At 49.1% G+C, this 13,630-nt stretch overlaps 1 protein-coding gene across 13 annotated transcripts in view; it reads left to right on the top strand.

Moving 5' to 3' along the window:
- Positions 1–13,630, top strand: part of ERI3 (ERI1 exoribonuclease family member 3) — a 136,507-nt gene that overhangs the window by 49,026 nt on the left and 73,851 nt on the right. The window lies entirely within an intron of this gene.

Genomic DNA, 13,630 nt, shown 5'->3' with positions numbered 1-13,630 from the left:
GTGTGTGTGTGTGTGTGTGTGTGTGTGTGTGTGTGTGTGTGTGTTTGAACTTTTGAGCATAAAGTGGGATGTTGGTAAGGGGTGTGGTGTAGTAGCTCTGCAGTAACATTTTCTACCACATCGGGTGTCATCTCCTCACCAAGTCCCTTTGTAAGCCTTTTGGTTGCTGGACATTGAGGTGAAGTTATGTACCCAGGTGGGTGTCAAGCCTGCTATTGGACCCCAACTTTCTAGGTGAGACAGGAGGAAGAAAAGGCCCCAAATCACATGAGCACACACAGACCTCATCTCCCATACCCTTTAGGTGTGTACACACACTGACTGCACCCCTCTTGGTTTACTCCAGAGGGTCTCCATATTCCCATGTGACACCTCTTTGTCAGGGAAATTATGCAGGCTGGAAGTAGAGGCAAATATGACTCAGAAGGAGTCCATGGAGAAGGAGTGGAGGAAGAAGGCTCTTTTTCTTGTTAATGGCGTCCTGGGCAGCTTTGAGTCCTTAAAGCGAGGAAGGGACTTAACGTGGATCTCTGTAGCCCAAGAGAAGCTACTCAAGGTGGGACCAGTTTCAGGCTGATACCCAGAATTCTGGGATTCATATGGCCCAGGAGGAAGGCCCTTTGGCCCAGTCCAGAGTTCTGTTTCCTCCAGGTAGCCTCCCCAGGACTGCCTTCATCCATTGTTGTTCTCTCTTTGGCATCTTCACCTTCCAAACACATGCATTTCAGAATCTTCTACTTTAACTGTGCACGATGTGTACATATATGTGTATATGAAAACTTTCCCGTGCATGAGGTTGGAGACTATAAACTTGGAGTTGATCTCCCCATGAGATGGAGAGGGAATTTCAGAGGGTGCTGTCTTCTTTTGGTCTGGCCTGTTCTGTAGCACAGTGGACTGTGGACAGGTGTTAGTGACTCAGGAGATTGCCCTGCCTCTTCCTGAAAAATGATATCATCAAGAAGAGAGGCTGGGTTGTGGAACCCAACTGTATATGAAAGGAAGCCAAGTTTTAATGAGCGCATACCTTGCCGCATCCACACCTCCTGACTACCATCTCTGGTGGGTGGTGGTATTGTCTTTCTTTTATAGATGAAACAAACCAAAAACCCCTGTGGCTCAGAGAGCTAAAGACATGTAGCTAGACAGAATTGAATTCTAAGACCGTGTAGTTTCCAAAAGAGATGGGTAGGGCAGACTTGGTTGTCTGGTTTGGGTTTGGACTGGGAAGGCTGGTGAAGCTTCAGAAAAGGGTTTTCAGAAAGGAAGCAGGTGGCAGGGCTTAGGGGAGGGAGCTCTGTGGCTGCCTCTTATAAACAGGTCTCTGCATAACTGCTGGGAAGGCTCTTAATTAAATGTGTAACAAAATAAAAACAGCCGGAGAGGAAACCTAAGTAGTGCTGCGTGACAGCGCACAGCTAATCGGTGTTCCTGGAACCTCTTGGCAGAGACTCGTCAGATGGCTCTCGTCAGAGCCATCACCTTTTTATGTGCCCGGTAAAGGCTGCAGATGAGCCTGACAAGGGTGGTGTTAAATTGACACTCACAACTTGTTAGTCTGTGACTTACTTCTTATTTTGACATCCGTTTTCAGATTTAACTAAGTCTTAGGAATTCAGCAAACATTTTCATTTCACACTCTAGTTTCCGGAAGCCATGGTTCTTTCTCATTGCTGTCCTTACCTCCTCCTCCCCTTCTTTCCCCAGCAGCTTCACATCACTTTTGTTGGAAAGGGGCTGATAAGTGGGGCACTGAGAAATGGGAACTGAAGTGGCAGCATAAATCCCACTGGAGAAAAGATATCTGCTCCCATCCTGACAAATCATTTTATGTCCATCTTTTGTCAAAGCCAGATGAGTTGATTCTCCAGGTGTACGTGGGCTTTGGTGTGTAGTCACAGACCCTGCTAAGGTGAGTTGTTATTTAGTCGTGTGGGTTTAATTTTCCTCTCAGTGTTTTTCAAGAAACACCACTTGTTGCGGGTGTGGCTCTTGGTCAGCTTGCCTTCCCTGCCTGCCCTACTTTTTCTTCACCTTGCTTGGTGTTTCTTGAAGTTTCCCATAGGGTTTGGTGGTGTTTGTCTGCTTACCCAGGTAGAAAGTGCCTCTTTCAGAGGGCTCCATCTTTGGTATTGTGGTGGGGTTAGCGCTGGTGTAGACTGAGGAGGGACACCTGCACAGGCACCCACTTGAGGAACTTAGATTTTAGCCTGTAGCTTGAAGGTCCAGGTTCACCAGCCAAACAGCACAGCATGGCTGAGAAGCTAGACTAGAGGCTTTCCCAGTGGGCCGTGAGTCTGAGAAGAAGGAAGATTGAGAAGAAGGAAAGGCTGGAGGGAAAGAGCTGACCTGAGGGAGGCCCTGGCCCTTAGTGCAGTCTAGGAAGAGTCCCCTTTAGAGAGGGTAGGAGAATCAGATGCTGTTCTCTGGTGGAATAGGGGCCAGGGGCCTGCTCAGAGTCTGGTGAGAAGACCCACAGTTAGGCTCAGCCTCAGTTTTGGAGCAGGAAGTTTTCCTCCCCCTGGAGGGAGAAGGGAGGTTGAACACATAAATGCAGGCATTTGACTTCCTTTTTTTCCCCTGCCTTCTTGCTGGGGTGTGCATACTACATTCTGGCTGTGCTCTACTGGTGTGGACCTGGAGTTCACTTCAGGTTTTAGGAGGTCTGGAGATGGAAAGATACTTGCCCAGATTACACTGTCACTGTTGGAGATGGGGAGCATGCACTCAGCAGGGGCTACTGAGGTTTCCTCGAGGCTGCTGTCAAGTGGTCAAGACCACTGAAGAGACTGCTGTTATCTGGAGTGAAAGGTGCCATGATGAAACCACACACCTGGGTGAGCACTGTGGGGTCGTGACTGTCCTGCGGGGATGTGGAAGATGGCTAGAAGGGGGCCTGGTGACATGCTTGCTGTGGGTCGGGATGGGTCCTCTTGGCATTGCTCAACAGCTGACTACTACAGTCTTCTTGAAATCATCTTTATCTGTACTTTTGTTATGTTTTCTGTTTCTCTGGCTTCTCCTCCTCAGTCACTTGGGTAGATATTAATACTTCTTTTCTTCCTTTTTCTCATGTTGGTGTTTCTTAAATAGTGGTGTTTCTTTGATTTCTATCCTGGTTGTCTTTTCTGTTTATTCCACACATTCACACTTATCAGTGATCTCATCTTTTGCCATAGCTTCAACTATCCTCTGTATGCTGATGTCTTCTAATCTTTTTCTCTAACTGGAGAAAAGAAATCGGCTTCATCTGCCACATAAACGCCACACCTGCATATCTAGCTACCTACTCTACATATCCACCTAGTTGTCCACAGGCCCCTTCAAGCTCAGATGTTTATCTTTCTCCTCACACCCTGTCCTCCATCATTCCCTCAAATAATGACTGGCACCATCTACTGAGTTTTTCTGTCAGAAATCTGAAAATTATCCCTTCTCTATCCACACCAGTTAATTGCCAAATCCTGTTGATTCTGCCTCCCAGAGGTTTCTCAGATTTATTGCTTTCTTCCCATCCCTACTGCCCTGCCCTAGTCAAGATGATCATATTCTTCTTGGATTGCTACAAAAGTCTTCTAACTAGTCCCTTTTGACTCCAGTTTTGCTGCTTCTATTCCATTCTCCTAATTGCAACAGATTATGTCACCCCTTGGCTTAATACCCTTCAAGGTTTGCCCTTGCCCTCAAGGGTAAAGTCCACACCATTTATTGGGACTTTCAAGGTTCTTGCTTACATCTTTAGCCTCACTTCCCAATATTCTCTGTGCCACCCTTGCACCCCTCCCCACCAGCCACATGCACAAGCTGGCCAGTTCCTGGTGATCCCTCTTCTTTCTCTAGGTGCCTTCCTTTGTTTTCCTGGAGCACATGTACACATTAATACATAAAATGGTGCTGTGGCTGCCTCTACTTGTCTGTCTCTTGCACTACATTGTGAGCACTGTTGTAACCTTAGGACAAGGACAAGGCTTGACATGTAGTAGTTGTTCAATAAATAATTGTTGAATAAGTGACAACTAAGTAATGGAGTGTTCCTGTGGAATCTCTGCTCAGGAAGAATGACAGAGGACTGTTAGTAGGTAGATTCAGGAAGCATTCATTGCCAGTGTACAGGACAAATGGACTAGAGGAGGAATTCTTAGGCCTTGCTACACCAACCTGAATGTTAAGGGTTAGAGAACGATGCTGCTAATGTCAAGAAGCCCTGGATTTCCTCACTGCCACTGTGTGTTGGGCCCTGCATGGTGGGAACTGAGTGAGATAGCCCACAGGCTTAGGCCAGGGAGGAGGAGCTTGGTCCCAGGAGCAGTGCAAAATGCTTTCTCTGAGAGATTTGTGCCTCCAAAACAGAGGGTTGGGACTCCTGGAAAAGTGAACATCAAAGAATAAAGAGAGACACTGTTTATTGAGCACTTAATACTTACCAGAAGCCCTGTTATGCTGTTTACTCATATGATGTCATTTAGTCCTTACCACAGTTTCTGCGGAGTAAGTTCATTTTATAACCCTTTTTTAACAGATGAGGAAACTGACGCCTAGAGAGGTAAGTAATTTGTCAAGGGCACATAACCTGTTTGTGGCAGGGCAAGGCTTTGAACCTGGGCATTCTGACTCTAGAACCATGTGTTTAATGAACGTCCTCTCTGACCATCCTCCTTCATGGGCTGTGGTTTGGTGATACACGGTGGGAATACCCTCCTCCTCTCCTTTGTTCGCACCGAGTGGCAGAGCCTCGGGATGTTTTCTGACACCCTAGGCTGTTGGTTCCTCATTTGGTATTGGTAGGGGTTGGACTGTTAAGTTCATTTGATATGGGAGCCTAGTTGGCCAGGAGATGTGGTGGGTATGATTTGGGGCTGCCTGAGAGCCTCCTTGCAGGGTTACAAGTTAATGAATCTTCAGATCTGTTTTAAGGAAACCTCAGCCAGCATCACTTTGGACACCTCTATTCTGTATTTATGTTTGGAAGCACATGGGGCATCGCACCATGTCACCAGGCTCACAAGAGCCTTGCCCCTTTCCCACAGGTGTGCCAGTTGGTATCAGCACTGAACTGCATCACCTTTGATTAGCAGCCTGCTGGGGGAAGGGGCTTGAGTAAGAACTCCCTGCCAGTCTTGACTTGTCTCATTTCCCATTACTTTTATCTGTCCTTGCAAGCACTTGGGCTCCCCTCCTGAGCTAATTAAGTTTGCATGTGTTTAGACATATTGCCAAATAGGGCTTAGCAAAGCGGAACTGAGCTACATCTCTTTCTGAGTAGGGAAGGAAAGAGATATAAATGCTCCTCCACAAGGGCCAGGAAGAAGCATGGATTACATGAAGTGAATGCGTGCAGATGATGGGCATTGCCTGGCCTTCCTAGGGACACAGAAGGCCTGCCAGGCAGCCTTCTGATTGGCTGACAGGGACAAGTGAAAGCCCACCCTCCAGCTCTCTTAGTGAATTGGACATTCTAAGGGCGCTGAGAATGGAAAGAGGGCAGGTTCTGAAGTATTTTTCTTCCAAGCACAAGCAAAGTTGAAAGTCAAGTTGCATGAGGAATTTGTAGGACTGTGTGCTGTTTGCTACCAGTCTGAATCAACCTAGCTCCTAGGCCTACAACCACCTATGTGGCTAGCAGAGTGCAGGGTGACCTTCTTTCCAAGTCTGTGAGAAGTGCATTTGAAACTTGGATAGCCAAAGGCCCCAGTTTTTCTTTTTGCCTAGAAGGGCACCAATTCCCCTGCTCAGCCATTGTAGTGGTGGGTCAGGGCAGTGGAGGGAAGGAGACTAGTGTGCCCAGAACCTCCCCACCCTGGAGGTTGGGTTCATCGTGATGGATCATCATAGTGAGGTAATGACTGATGGCATGTTTTTGTGTCAGACGGGTGCCTGGAGCCTTTTCCCTAGTGCAGGGTGGCCTGAGGTCTGAGATGCCCTGTGGCAGAACATATTTGGGTCCTATCTAGGGGGCAGTTATGGGGGCAAACTATGTCGTGGCCTCCTTCTCTGAGGTAAGGAATGAGGGTATTGCCTTCTGCCAAAGTAGAAGAGCCAACTGAGGCCATAGTCAGGGTCTCAGTCCTGTGGGCATGAGGGTAGTGGGTTAGCTTCCTGGCCATAAAAAGTATCTTGATGGGTGAGGTCGGCTCAGAATCAGCCCAGGCTCCCAGTGCACAGTGGGGGCAGGGGTGGAGGTTCTGAAGATTGTATAGGAATTCTGGGACTTAGAGTTGTAGTCTGAGCTCAGAGAGAATGGGAACCAGACCTTCTGCCCTCCCTTCAGTTTCCCTGGAGCCCTCTCGTCAGCAGAGGTGCACCGGGTTAGCCCCAAGAAGGCAGCGTGAGTTGATGGGGTCATGTTTCAGCTGCAGCTAATCCAAGTCACTCGATATAAATCTCTCCCTGCTGCCTCTCCCCTCCCTCACATCCCCAACCCACAGACAGGGAAATGAATCCTGGCCCTCACCCTGAATATATCATGGCAGGCTTGCCTCTAATGAGAGAGGGCCATTCATTGTGGGGTGAAGCTCCCTGCAGAGCCTGGGATGCCATTAATTAAAGAAGAGCCACCTGAAGCCAGTCGTGCGGTGCAGCCTGCCACGCTCAGATGGAGCGGTGGTGGGGTAGCCTCGTTAGCCTGACAGCTCCTTGGGCTGAGAGTTCTTGGGCTTGGAGGAACGAGAGGTGCTCCGCCTCGGCCTGATGCCCCTGGGGCTAGCCTACTCACAAACATGAAAGCCCCCTCCTGCGTATGTCCCCGGGCCCAGAACTGGCACTAAAGGGGCTCCTGATGGTGGGCTTGGCTGGGGATTAACCATTTCCTAGATGCAGGCCTGAGGGTAGGAGCAGGTTTCTTTGGAGCCAAAGCATCTCTTCTGGTTCCCAACCTTGGCTCCCTTCACACTTATCCATGTGATCCTGGAGCTGCAAGTCAACAGGCATCTCACCCCGTGTCCTTCCTTTGGAGCCTGAGTTTGGGATAGGTGCTCTGCTCTGGAAGGACTTTGTGCCTCAGTGGGGGCTGGAAGAGAAGCTCTGCTGTCTGGTCAACAAGCACAGCCCCTCTGTGGCAGACAGGGCCTCTGGCGTTTTACTTTCTGGGCACTTCTAGGCTGTAGGGTGGAACCCCAGTGGCAGCCTCATTTCCTCACCCCCTAGGAAGGTGTCAGAGGATCTAAATCATTGTAGTGATTATAGGAACCCCTGGAATGGAAATTCTGCTCAGTGAAAACGCTGATAAAAGATAAAGATATTTGCTTAATGACTGATCAGGCTTCAAGATGTTGAAAGCCATAGGAGCCTCATGCTTTGGCCTGAGTTGATAACTGAGTGGTTCTTGACTGCTTAACTGGTCCAGAAGCGAGTGTTGCTGCCTTGGTTCTGGCCCTGGATTTGATAAGAGGCTCTCCCCTTGACCATAGATGAGAGTCTTGTCACCTCCTCCTTGCTGGCTGGAGGGGCTGTATGTTCTGAGACTTTCACCTGAGCCCAGAGTTGGGCTAACTCAGCCAGTCTCTGCCTGGTTTGTCAGGAAGACAAATTGGATCCTATGTTGGTGGCTCTTCAGAGCAGTCTTTGGAATTCTGGTTCTGTGCTCTGTGGCAGAATCCAGGCTGCTTCAGAGGGCCTCAGAACCAGCTGGACACCTGGCTGCACTGTATGACCTATCTCTGCTTTCCTATAGCTTACCTGGCATGGAATAGAGGTTCCATGCAGCCTCCCACCAGGCCACAACCTCCTAGGTGGGGGACCCTGGCTCTACTCTTTTGTATTTTGAATGTTTTTCACCTTCCTAGGCCTTGGCCATTTGCTTGGGCCTTTCTGACCTCTGTCAGATAGAGAGTGAAGGCTGGAGGACCTTTTTTCCCAAGCTCCAAGCAGGAACCACTGGTGCTCCTGGAAAATATTTTCCTTTGTATGAGATATTGTTTAGATCTGTGTTTTTTTAAAAGCACTTTTTGAGCATCAGCTTGTTTTGGGGTCTTTAAAGAAAATCAAGGTCTGGCACAGTGGCCTACACCTGGAATCCCAGTGCTTTGGGAGGCTGAAGCGGGATTGTTTGAGGCCATGAGTTTGAGGCCAGCCTGGGGTAGCAAGGCCCCGTCTCTATTAAAATATATATATATTAAAAAATAACCTGGTGTGGTGGCACACGCCTATAATCCTAGCTACTCAGGAGGCTGAGGCTGGAGGATTGCTTGATCCCAGGAGTTTGAGGCTGCATTGAGCTATGAATGTGCCACTGTACTCCAGCCTGGACAGCAGAGTAAGCCCCTGTCTCTTAAAAAAAAAAAAAAATTGAGGTATGAAACAGGTGCAGATGCATAAATATATAAATATGAAGTGTATAGCTCAATATATTTTTATACAAGTATACACCTGGGTAACTACCACCGAGCTCAAGATCAAGAACCTTTTTCATCATCCCAGGAAGTTCCCTTGTGGCTCTTCCCAGTCAGTGATGCCTTCCCCTTGCCAACTAACCACCCTTTTGACTTCTGTTAGTTTTGGTTAGCTTGTACCTAATCTTGGCGTTCGTACAAATGGAGTCACGCAAGGCATTCTCTTTTGTGTCTGACTTCTTTCGCCCAGGCTAGAGTTCAGTGGTGTGATTTTGGCTCACTGCAACCTCTACCTCCTGGGCTCAAGTCATCCTCTCACCTCAACCTTCCGAGCAGCCGGGACTGTAGGCACGTGCACTGCACCCAGCTAGGTTTTGTATTTTTTTTGTGGAGACAGGGTTTTGCCACGTTGCCCAGGCTGGTCTCGAACTCCTGAGCTCAAGCAATCTGCCTGCTTTGGCCTCCCAAAGTGCTGAGACTACAGGCATGAGACACACCGCACCCGACCTGTGTCTGACTTCTTTTGCATAACATAATGTATAGGAGATTCATGTGCATTGTATGTATCAAGAATTTAGGCTTTTTATTATATTTCTATGTAGTATTCCTTCGTATTATACTACATTTTATTTTTTTGTTGGAACATCTGTTATACTTTATTTAGTTATTTAGTGTGTGTTTGCTGAATGAATATGTGAATCTTCAATTTAATATGAGAATCTCCCTATGCCCATCAGCTTGTCCCAATCCCCCTCACGCTTTCAAACCTAATTCCAGTCCTTTGGCGATGTGGTCTTCCCTGTCTATTCTGGAACCTACACTGGCCTCCCTCTTCTCTGAGGCCTTATGATAGGGAGAGACTGGCCCCTGTGGAAGTGGCCTTTGAGCTGTATTGACTCATTTATTTATTCTTTCAGCAGATGTGTTGACTACCTGCTATGTGCCTGCACTGCTCTAGGTATTAAGGATACAGCAGTGAATAAAGAAAGAAAACTTCCCAAACATCCTGCCTTCATGGAGTTTGCATTCCAGTGCTTGCAGCTGTCTGCCTTTTGGATCTAATGCTTGAAGAATCTTAGTCTTGTCCAGGCTCTTCTGTCCTTTGGGATTCTGCAGGAGCTAGATGGCGAGGGCCTTGCCACCTTGGCAGGACTTCTCTAGGGCTTGTGGCCTTTTATCTTCCTTTTCTGCTGATATTGGTACAGGTGACATTAGCTGCTGCTACTTGGCAGTGAAAGGGTTTCTCAGTATTGGTGCTTCCCTTCCACTATCCTGGAGTCTGATTCCCTCTGTGAGAGGAGAGAATTAATCTCCAACTTTCCATGCCTGTAAGGTGAGTGACCTCTGTTTTGTCAGCGCTTGCCAATCTGTCCTCTAATTCCCAGCCAGGGTAATGGAGACATTACTTTGTGCTAAAGCAAACCACCAGTTCTCCTAGTGCAGATGCTGTGCAGATCCAGGCACTGGGAAAGACAGGTCACATGCAGAGACAGCTCCGCAAGTGTCTCTTCACAGATGCAGAGGCACATGAAGGCTACAGGGGTGTTGGCACCTGAGCCACTGTGCTCCTGAACTGGGGCTGGCAGATGCAAGAGGCAAAGATGCCCTGTCATCATATTCTTCTTATTCCCCAGCCATGCCATTAGGGTGGCTGCTTCTGTTTGGTCTGAATTAGGTTTCTTTGGTCAGGTTTCTAAGAGCACATGAGAGGCTGTGAACACCCCAGTGAAGAAGATAAGTCAGGGAGCAGAGGTCTTAGGAGTTGAAGGCCAGGGAACTCAAGGCTTCAACTGGCATAGTGGCCCATGCCTGAATGATTTGTGGACTCTGGGGGCTTAGCTTTGTAGGGCTTTGGGAAGGGCAACTGTGAGTGGGTGGGATAAATTCTCAGTGTCCCTGGCTAAAGGGTGACACAACTCAGACTTGATAGTTCTGTAAAACTGTTTCTTCCAAAGCTTGCGAGGACGTTGGTTTGGGGAAGAAAGCCAGCCAGCCCAGAGAATCCCGGGAGCCTGACAGGCCTTTTTCTCTGCGATTCTTTCTCGCAGGCAGCCCGAGGCAGCCTGTCTCTTTGTTAACAGAGTGACAGCAATGTGACACCATGGAAATAATTACTAACAAATCACGGTGCTGACTGCAAACAGCTCTCTGTCTTCAGAGGCATGTCAGGGTGCATTAGAGCAGGACTGGAGGCGCGGTGCATGTGGGGGCTGAGGCACAGCCTGCTCTCAAACACTCTCTTCTTCCCCCACCCTGACCCCTTCCTGCGATATCTGACTTTCTTGCTCTTGGCCTTACCCGACTAGGTCAGCTAAGGGGCAAGCTGGACAAGTGGCATGTAGCTGGTTTGGCTTCCTCTGGGCAGGTAGCTAGGACTCCCATTTTTGCCAAGGAGCACCTAGGTAGTGATGAGAGCCAGGAATTTTTCACTGTGGGGCCCCCGAAAGGTGGAAGGATGCTCTATTTTTCTGATTTACTCTCTGCCATTGAGACCAGCCTCACCTGCCAGTAGTTTGGGGTTTTGGGGTGACAGAATATTTGCTTCGGCTGGACCCAGATTGTGGAGGGAGCCTTGCACCCCTCAGCTCTGTTGGCTCAGCTCTGGTTTCTTCTTCAATTGCCATAGTCAATTTTTGGTGAGTCGACTTTGTCCATTCCCTCTTGGTTAGCAGAGTGATTGCTCTGACTGTCAGGACTGTAAATAATGTTCCTGGTGTATGTGGCTGGAGGCAGCGCATGGGGTGGGGAAAGGAGTGGAAGGAGGAGCAGCATTCTGGCTCCCTCGCTCACCCCCTCCCCTCTCATACAATATTTATCCAGGGATGGGAGTCAGATGCAGCGACCTCAGGGGTCACCCAGTTAAATAGCTTCTGAACCTCCCTGCATTCTAATTGCTGCAGTTGTCCTTTGCTCTGGAGACTTCTCCTCCCCGTTGTCTGCTGAGGCACACACTAATGGCTGTCCTCCCTGGCCCTGCTGGGAGGCACGGTGGAGGGGGGTGGAGAAGAGAGCTCATTGCTACCTTCCTTTCCCCAGGGATAAAGGAATCTAAGGCCTATTAACAAGTGGCTTTAGCTAGGAGGAGCACAGTCCCCTGCTTTCCCGGCCCCCTCCCTAAACCTAGCTGGAGAAGGAGGCCCAGGCAGTAGGCTTGGTTGACGGGGCCAAGGGGCCTTGCCCATTCTCAGTCGTATAACCAGAAACATGGGACCAGTGACTCCTCTACAGGCTACAGGAAGCCAGGGGACACACCCATGAATGCTCATCTGATGAACATCATCCTGTGTTCCCGTGGTCCCACACACAGGGTTTGGAAGCTTCTAATGAGTGATATTTCCTGTTGAAATTTGTTGCATTTTTCCCAAAGATTGGCCAAATGCAAAAGTTTGTTTGGTCCCCTGGAAGTTGATTTAGATGATTGCTCATGGTAGCAGCTGTGTCCCATTCATTGATTTAAGAGTGGCATGTGCTATACATCTTCACAAGGACCTTTCAGTAAATACCAGTTACCCTCCACTGCAGCTCTTCCCTCCCAAGGAATCCTGTTGGAAATTGCCATTTAAGGTGCTGACCCCAGCATATCCCAGAAGTGTTGGCATTCCTGTAGTAGCCTAAAGTCAGCACCTGTTGAGAGCTGCTCTGGGCCCTGTAAGTACTGTGCTGGGGACTATGGGGACTGCCAAGTGATCAGGACAGAAAGACCAGCACACATATACCTAATAATAGGGTAAGTAAGGTAGAATATGAAGACACTGCAATAAAGGCACAAAACAAATGCTGTGAGAACCCAGAGGAGCACTGTAGAGAGATGGAATGGTAGTATTTTTTTTAGCACTAAACTTTGTTTTCTTTTGAACAGAATTTTAAAGCCCAGCGTGAATCTGGTTGAAGATGGGGAAAAGCCCAGCCCATTCTTCCTCTCCCATTCTTCCTCCTCTTCCCCGGGTCCATGAAGTAGCCTGATGTTCCTCATTAGAACCCTAGGACTCCATGGAACACACTTTAAAAATCACTAGCTTATTCTAATGCCCATCTAGAAGTCTTACTCTGTATAGGACAAGTGCCTCTACCTCTTGAAGGAGTCAGGGGAGCTGGAATCAGGGCAGAGGAGACCAGCTAGAGGGTTAAAGGCACAGCTGTGTCTTGAGTACCTATTTGAGAGTGGAGGTCAGACTGCATCCCCGATCCTGAACACTAAGAGGATGCCTCTCTGCGGAGCCTCCAGAGGGCATCGTAGGCCACACAATGGCAGCTCAGGCATAGGGTCAAGATGGCCACAGGCCAGGAGAAGACTGTAGTGGGATGAGCAAGGTGTCTTAGAGACAGCTCAGTCTGCTAAGGAGCTCCTGGTTTCCCTGACCAAAAAGAGAATAGCTCGTTAGCTGAGGCACTGACCAAAGTGTCCTGGAAATCTCCCACCACTTGCTCAGGCTCCTCTCCATACCCACTCCCTACTGGGGCTTCTGCCATTCCATCTGGGAAAGAGAGCTCAGGTCAGGCCTTGATGGCAGCTCCAGCACTTCTACAGTCACGACAGGTGGAGCACTGTGCCTTTCCCTGATGAGTTGCTGTGGAAAGGACACTGGAGAGGCACTTGTCTTATTGTTTCCCTAGAGAGGGGCTGGGGAGATACAAGTTATAGAATTTTAAGGACTATTTGTGGCACTGGGGAGGTGCTTGTCATATGGTTCCACAGGGTGTTTGTGGCACTTGTATGCTTCATGTGGTCTCCATAGGGAAGAAATGAGAGATAGTTGGCAGATAGGCTAAAGAGCCATGGAGCAGGGAGGCGCTATGTGCATATACAGTGCCTTTTGGAGACTTTGAGCAACTTTGGCACTAGGGATTTGAAGCTGGCTTTCCTTGGGAACACCAGCAACCTGGACCATGGGGCATCCCTCTGCACTGCCTGTGTTCTGGTTTCTGTTGGGAACTCTCCAGAGCAGCATGTCTGGGAACACTTCCAGCTGTGCCGCCAGACCCAGACGCAGGTGACGGCCTTTCGTCTGTACTATAGGGAAACCAAGAGGAAATTAAATGTCATTTGCCCCCTGCACAGCAGGTCGCTGCCAGATCAGACACTCCTGCTCAGAGCTGTGCAGAGGGCACCCAAGGGAGGGCTTATGCCTGCAGCCATGTCCTGTGAGCTGTGGAGACTCCCAGGTGATGGCCTGGCTCATTCCCAGGGCTTTCTCTGCCCGGCTGGGTTCACCCTGGTCTGGAGCCCAGCCCAGTGCTACATGGCAGCTGTGGCCCATGCCAGGCCAGAGGTGCATGTGTACCAGTAGGGGGTAATGGAGGGG

The sequence above is a fragment of the Rhinopithecus roxellana genome, chromosome 12 (genome assembly GCF_007565055.1).
Source record: "Rhinopithecus roxellana isolate Shanxi Qingling chromosome 12, ASM756505v1, whole genome shotgun sequence".
Lineage (NCBI taxonomy): Eukaryota > Metazoa > Chordata > Mammalia > Primates > Cercopithecidae > Rhinopithecus > Rhinopithecus roxellana.
The sequence above is the reverse complement of the archived record's forward strand: the minus strand, read 5'-3'. Positions and strand labels throughout refer to the sequence as shown.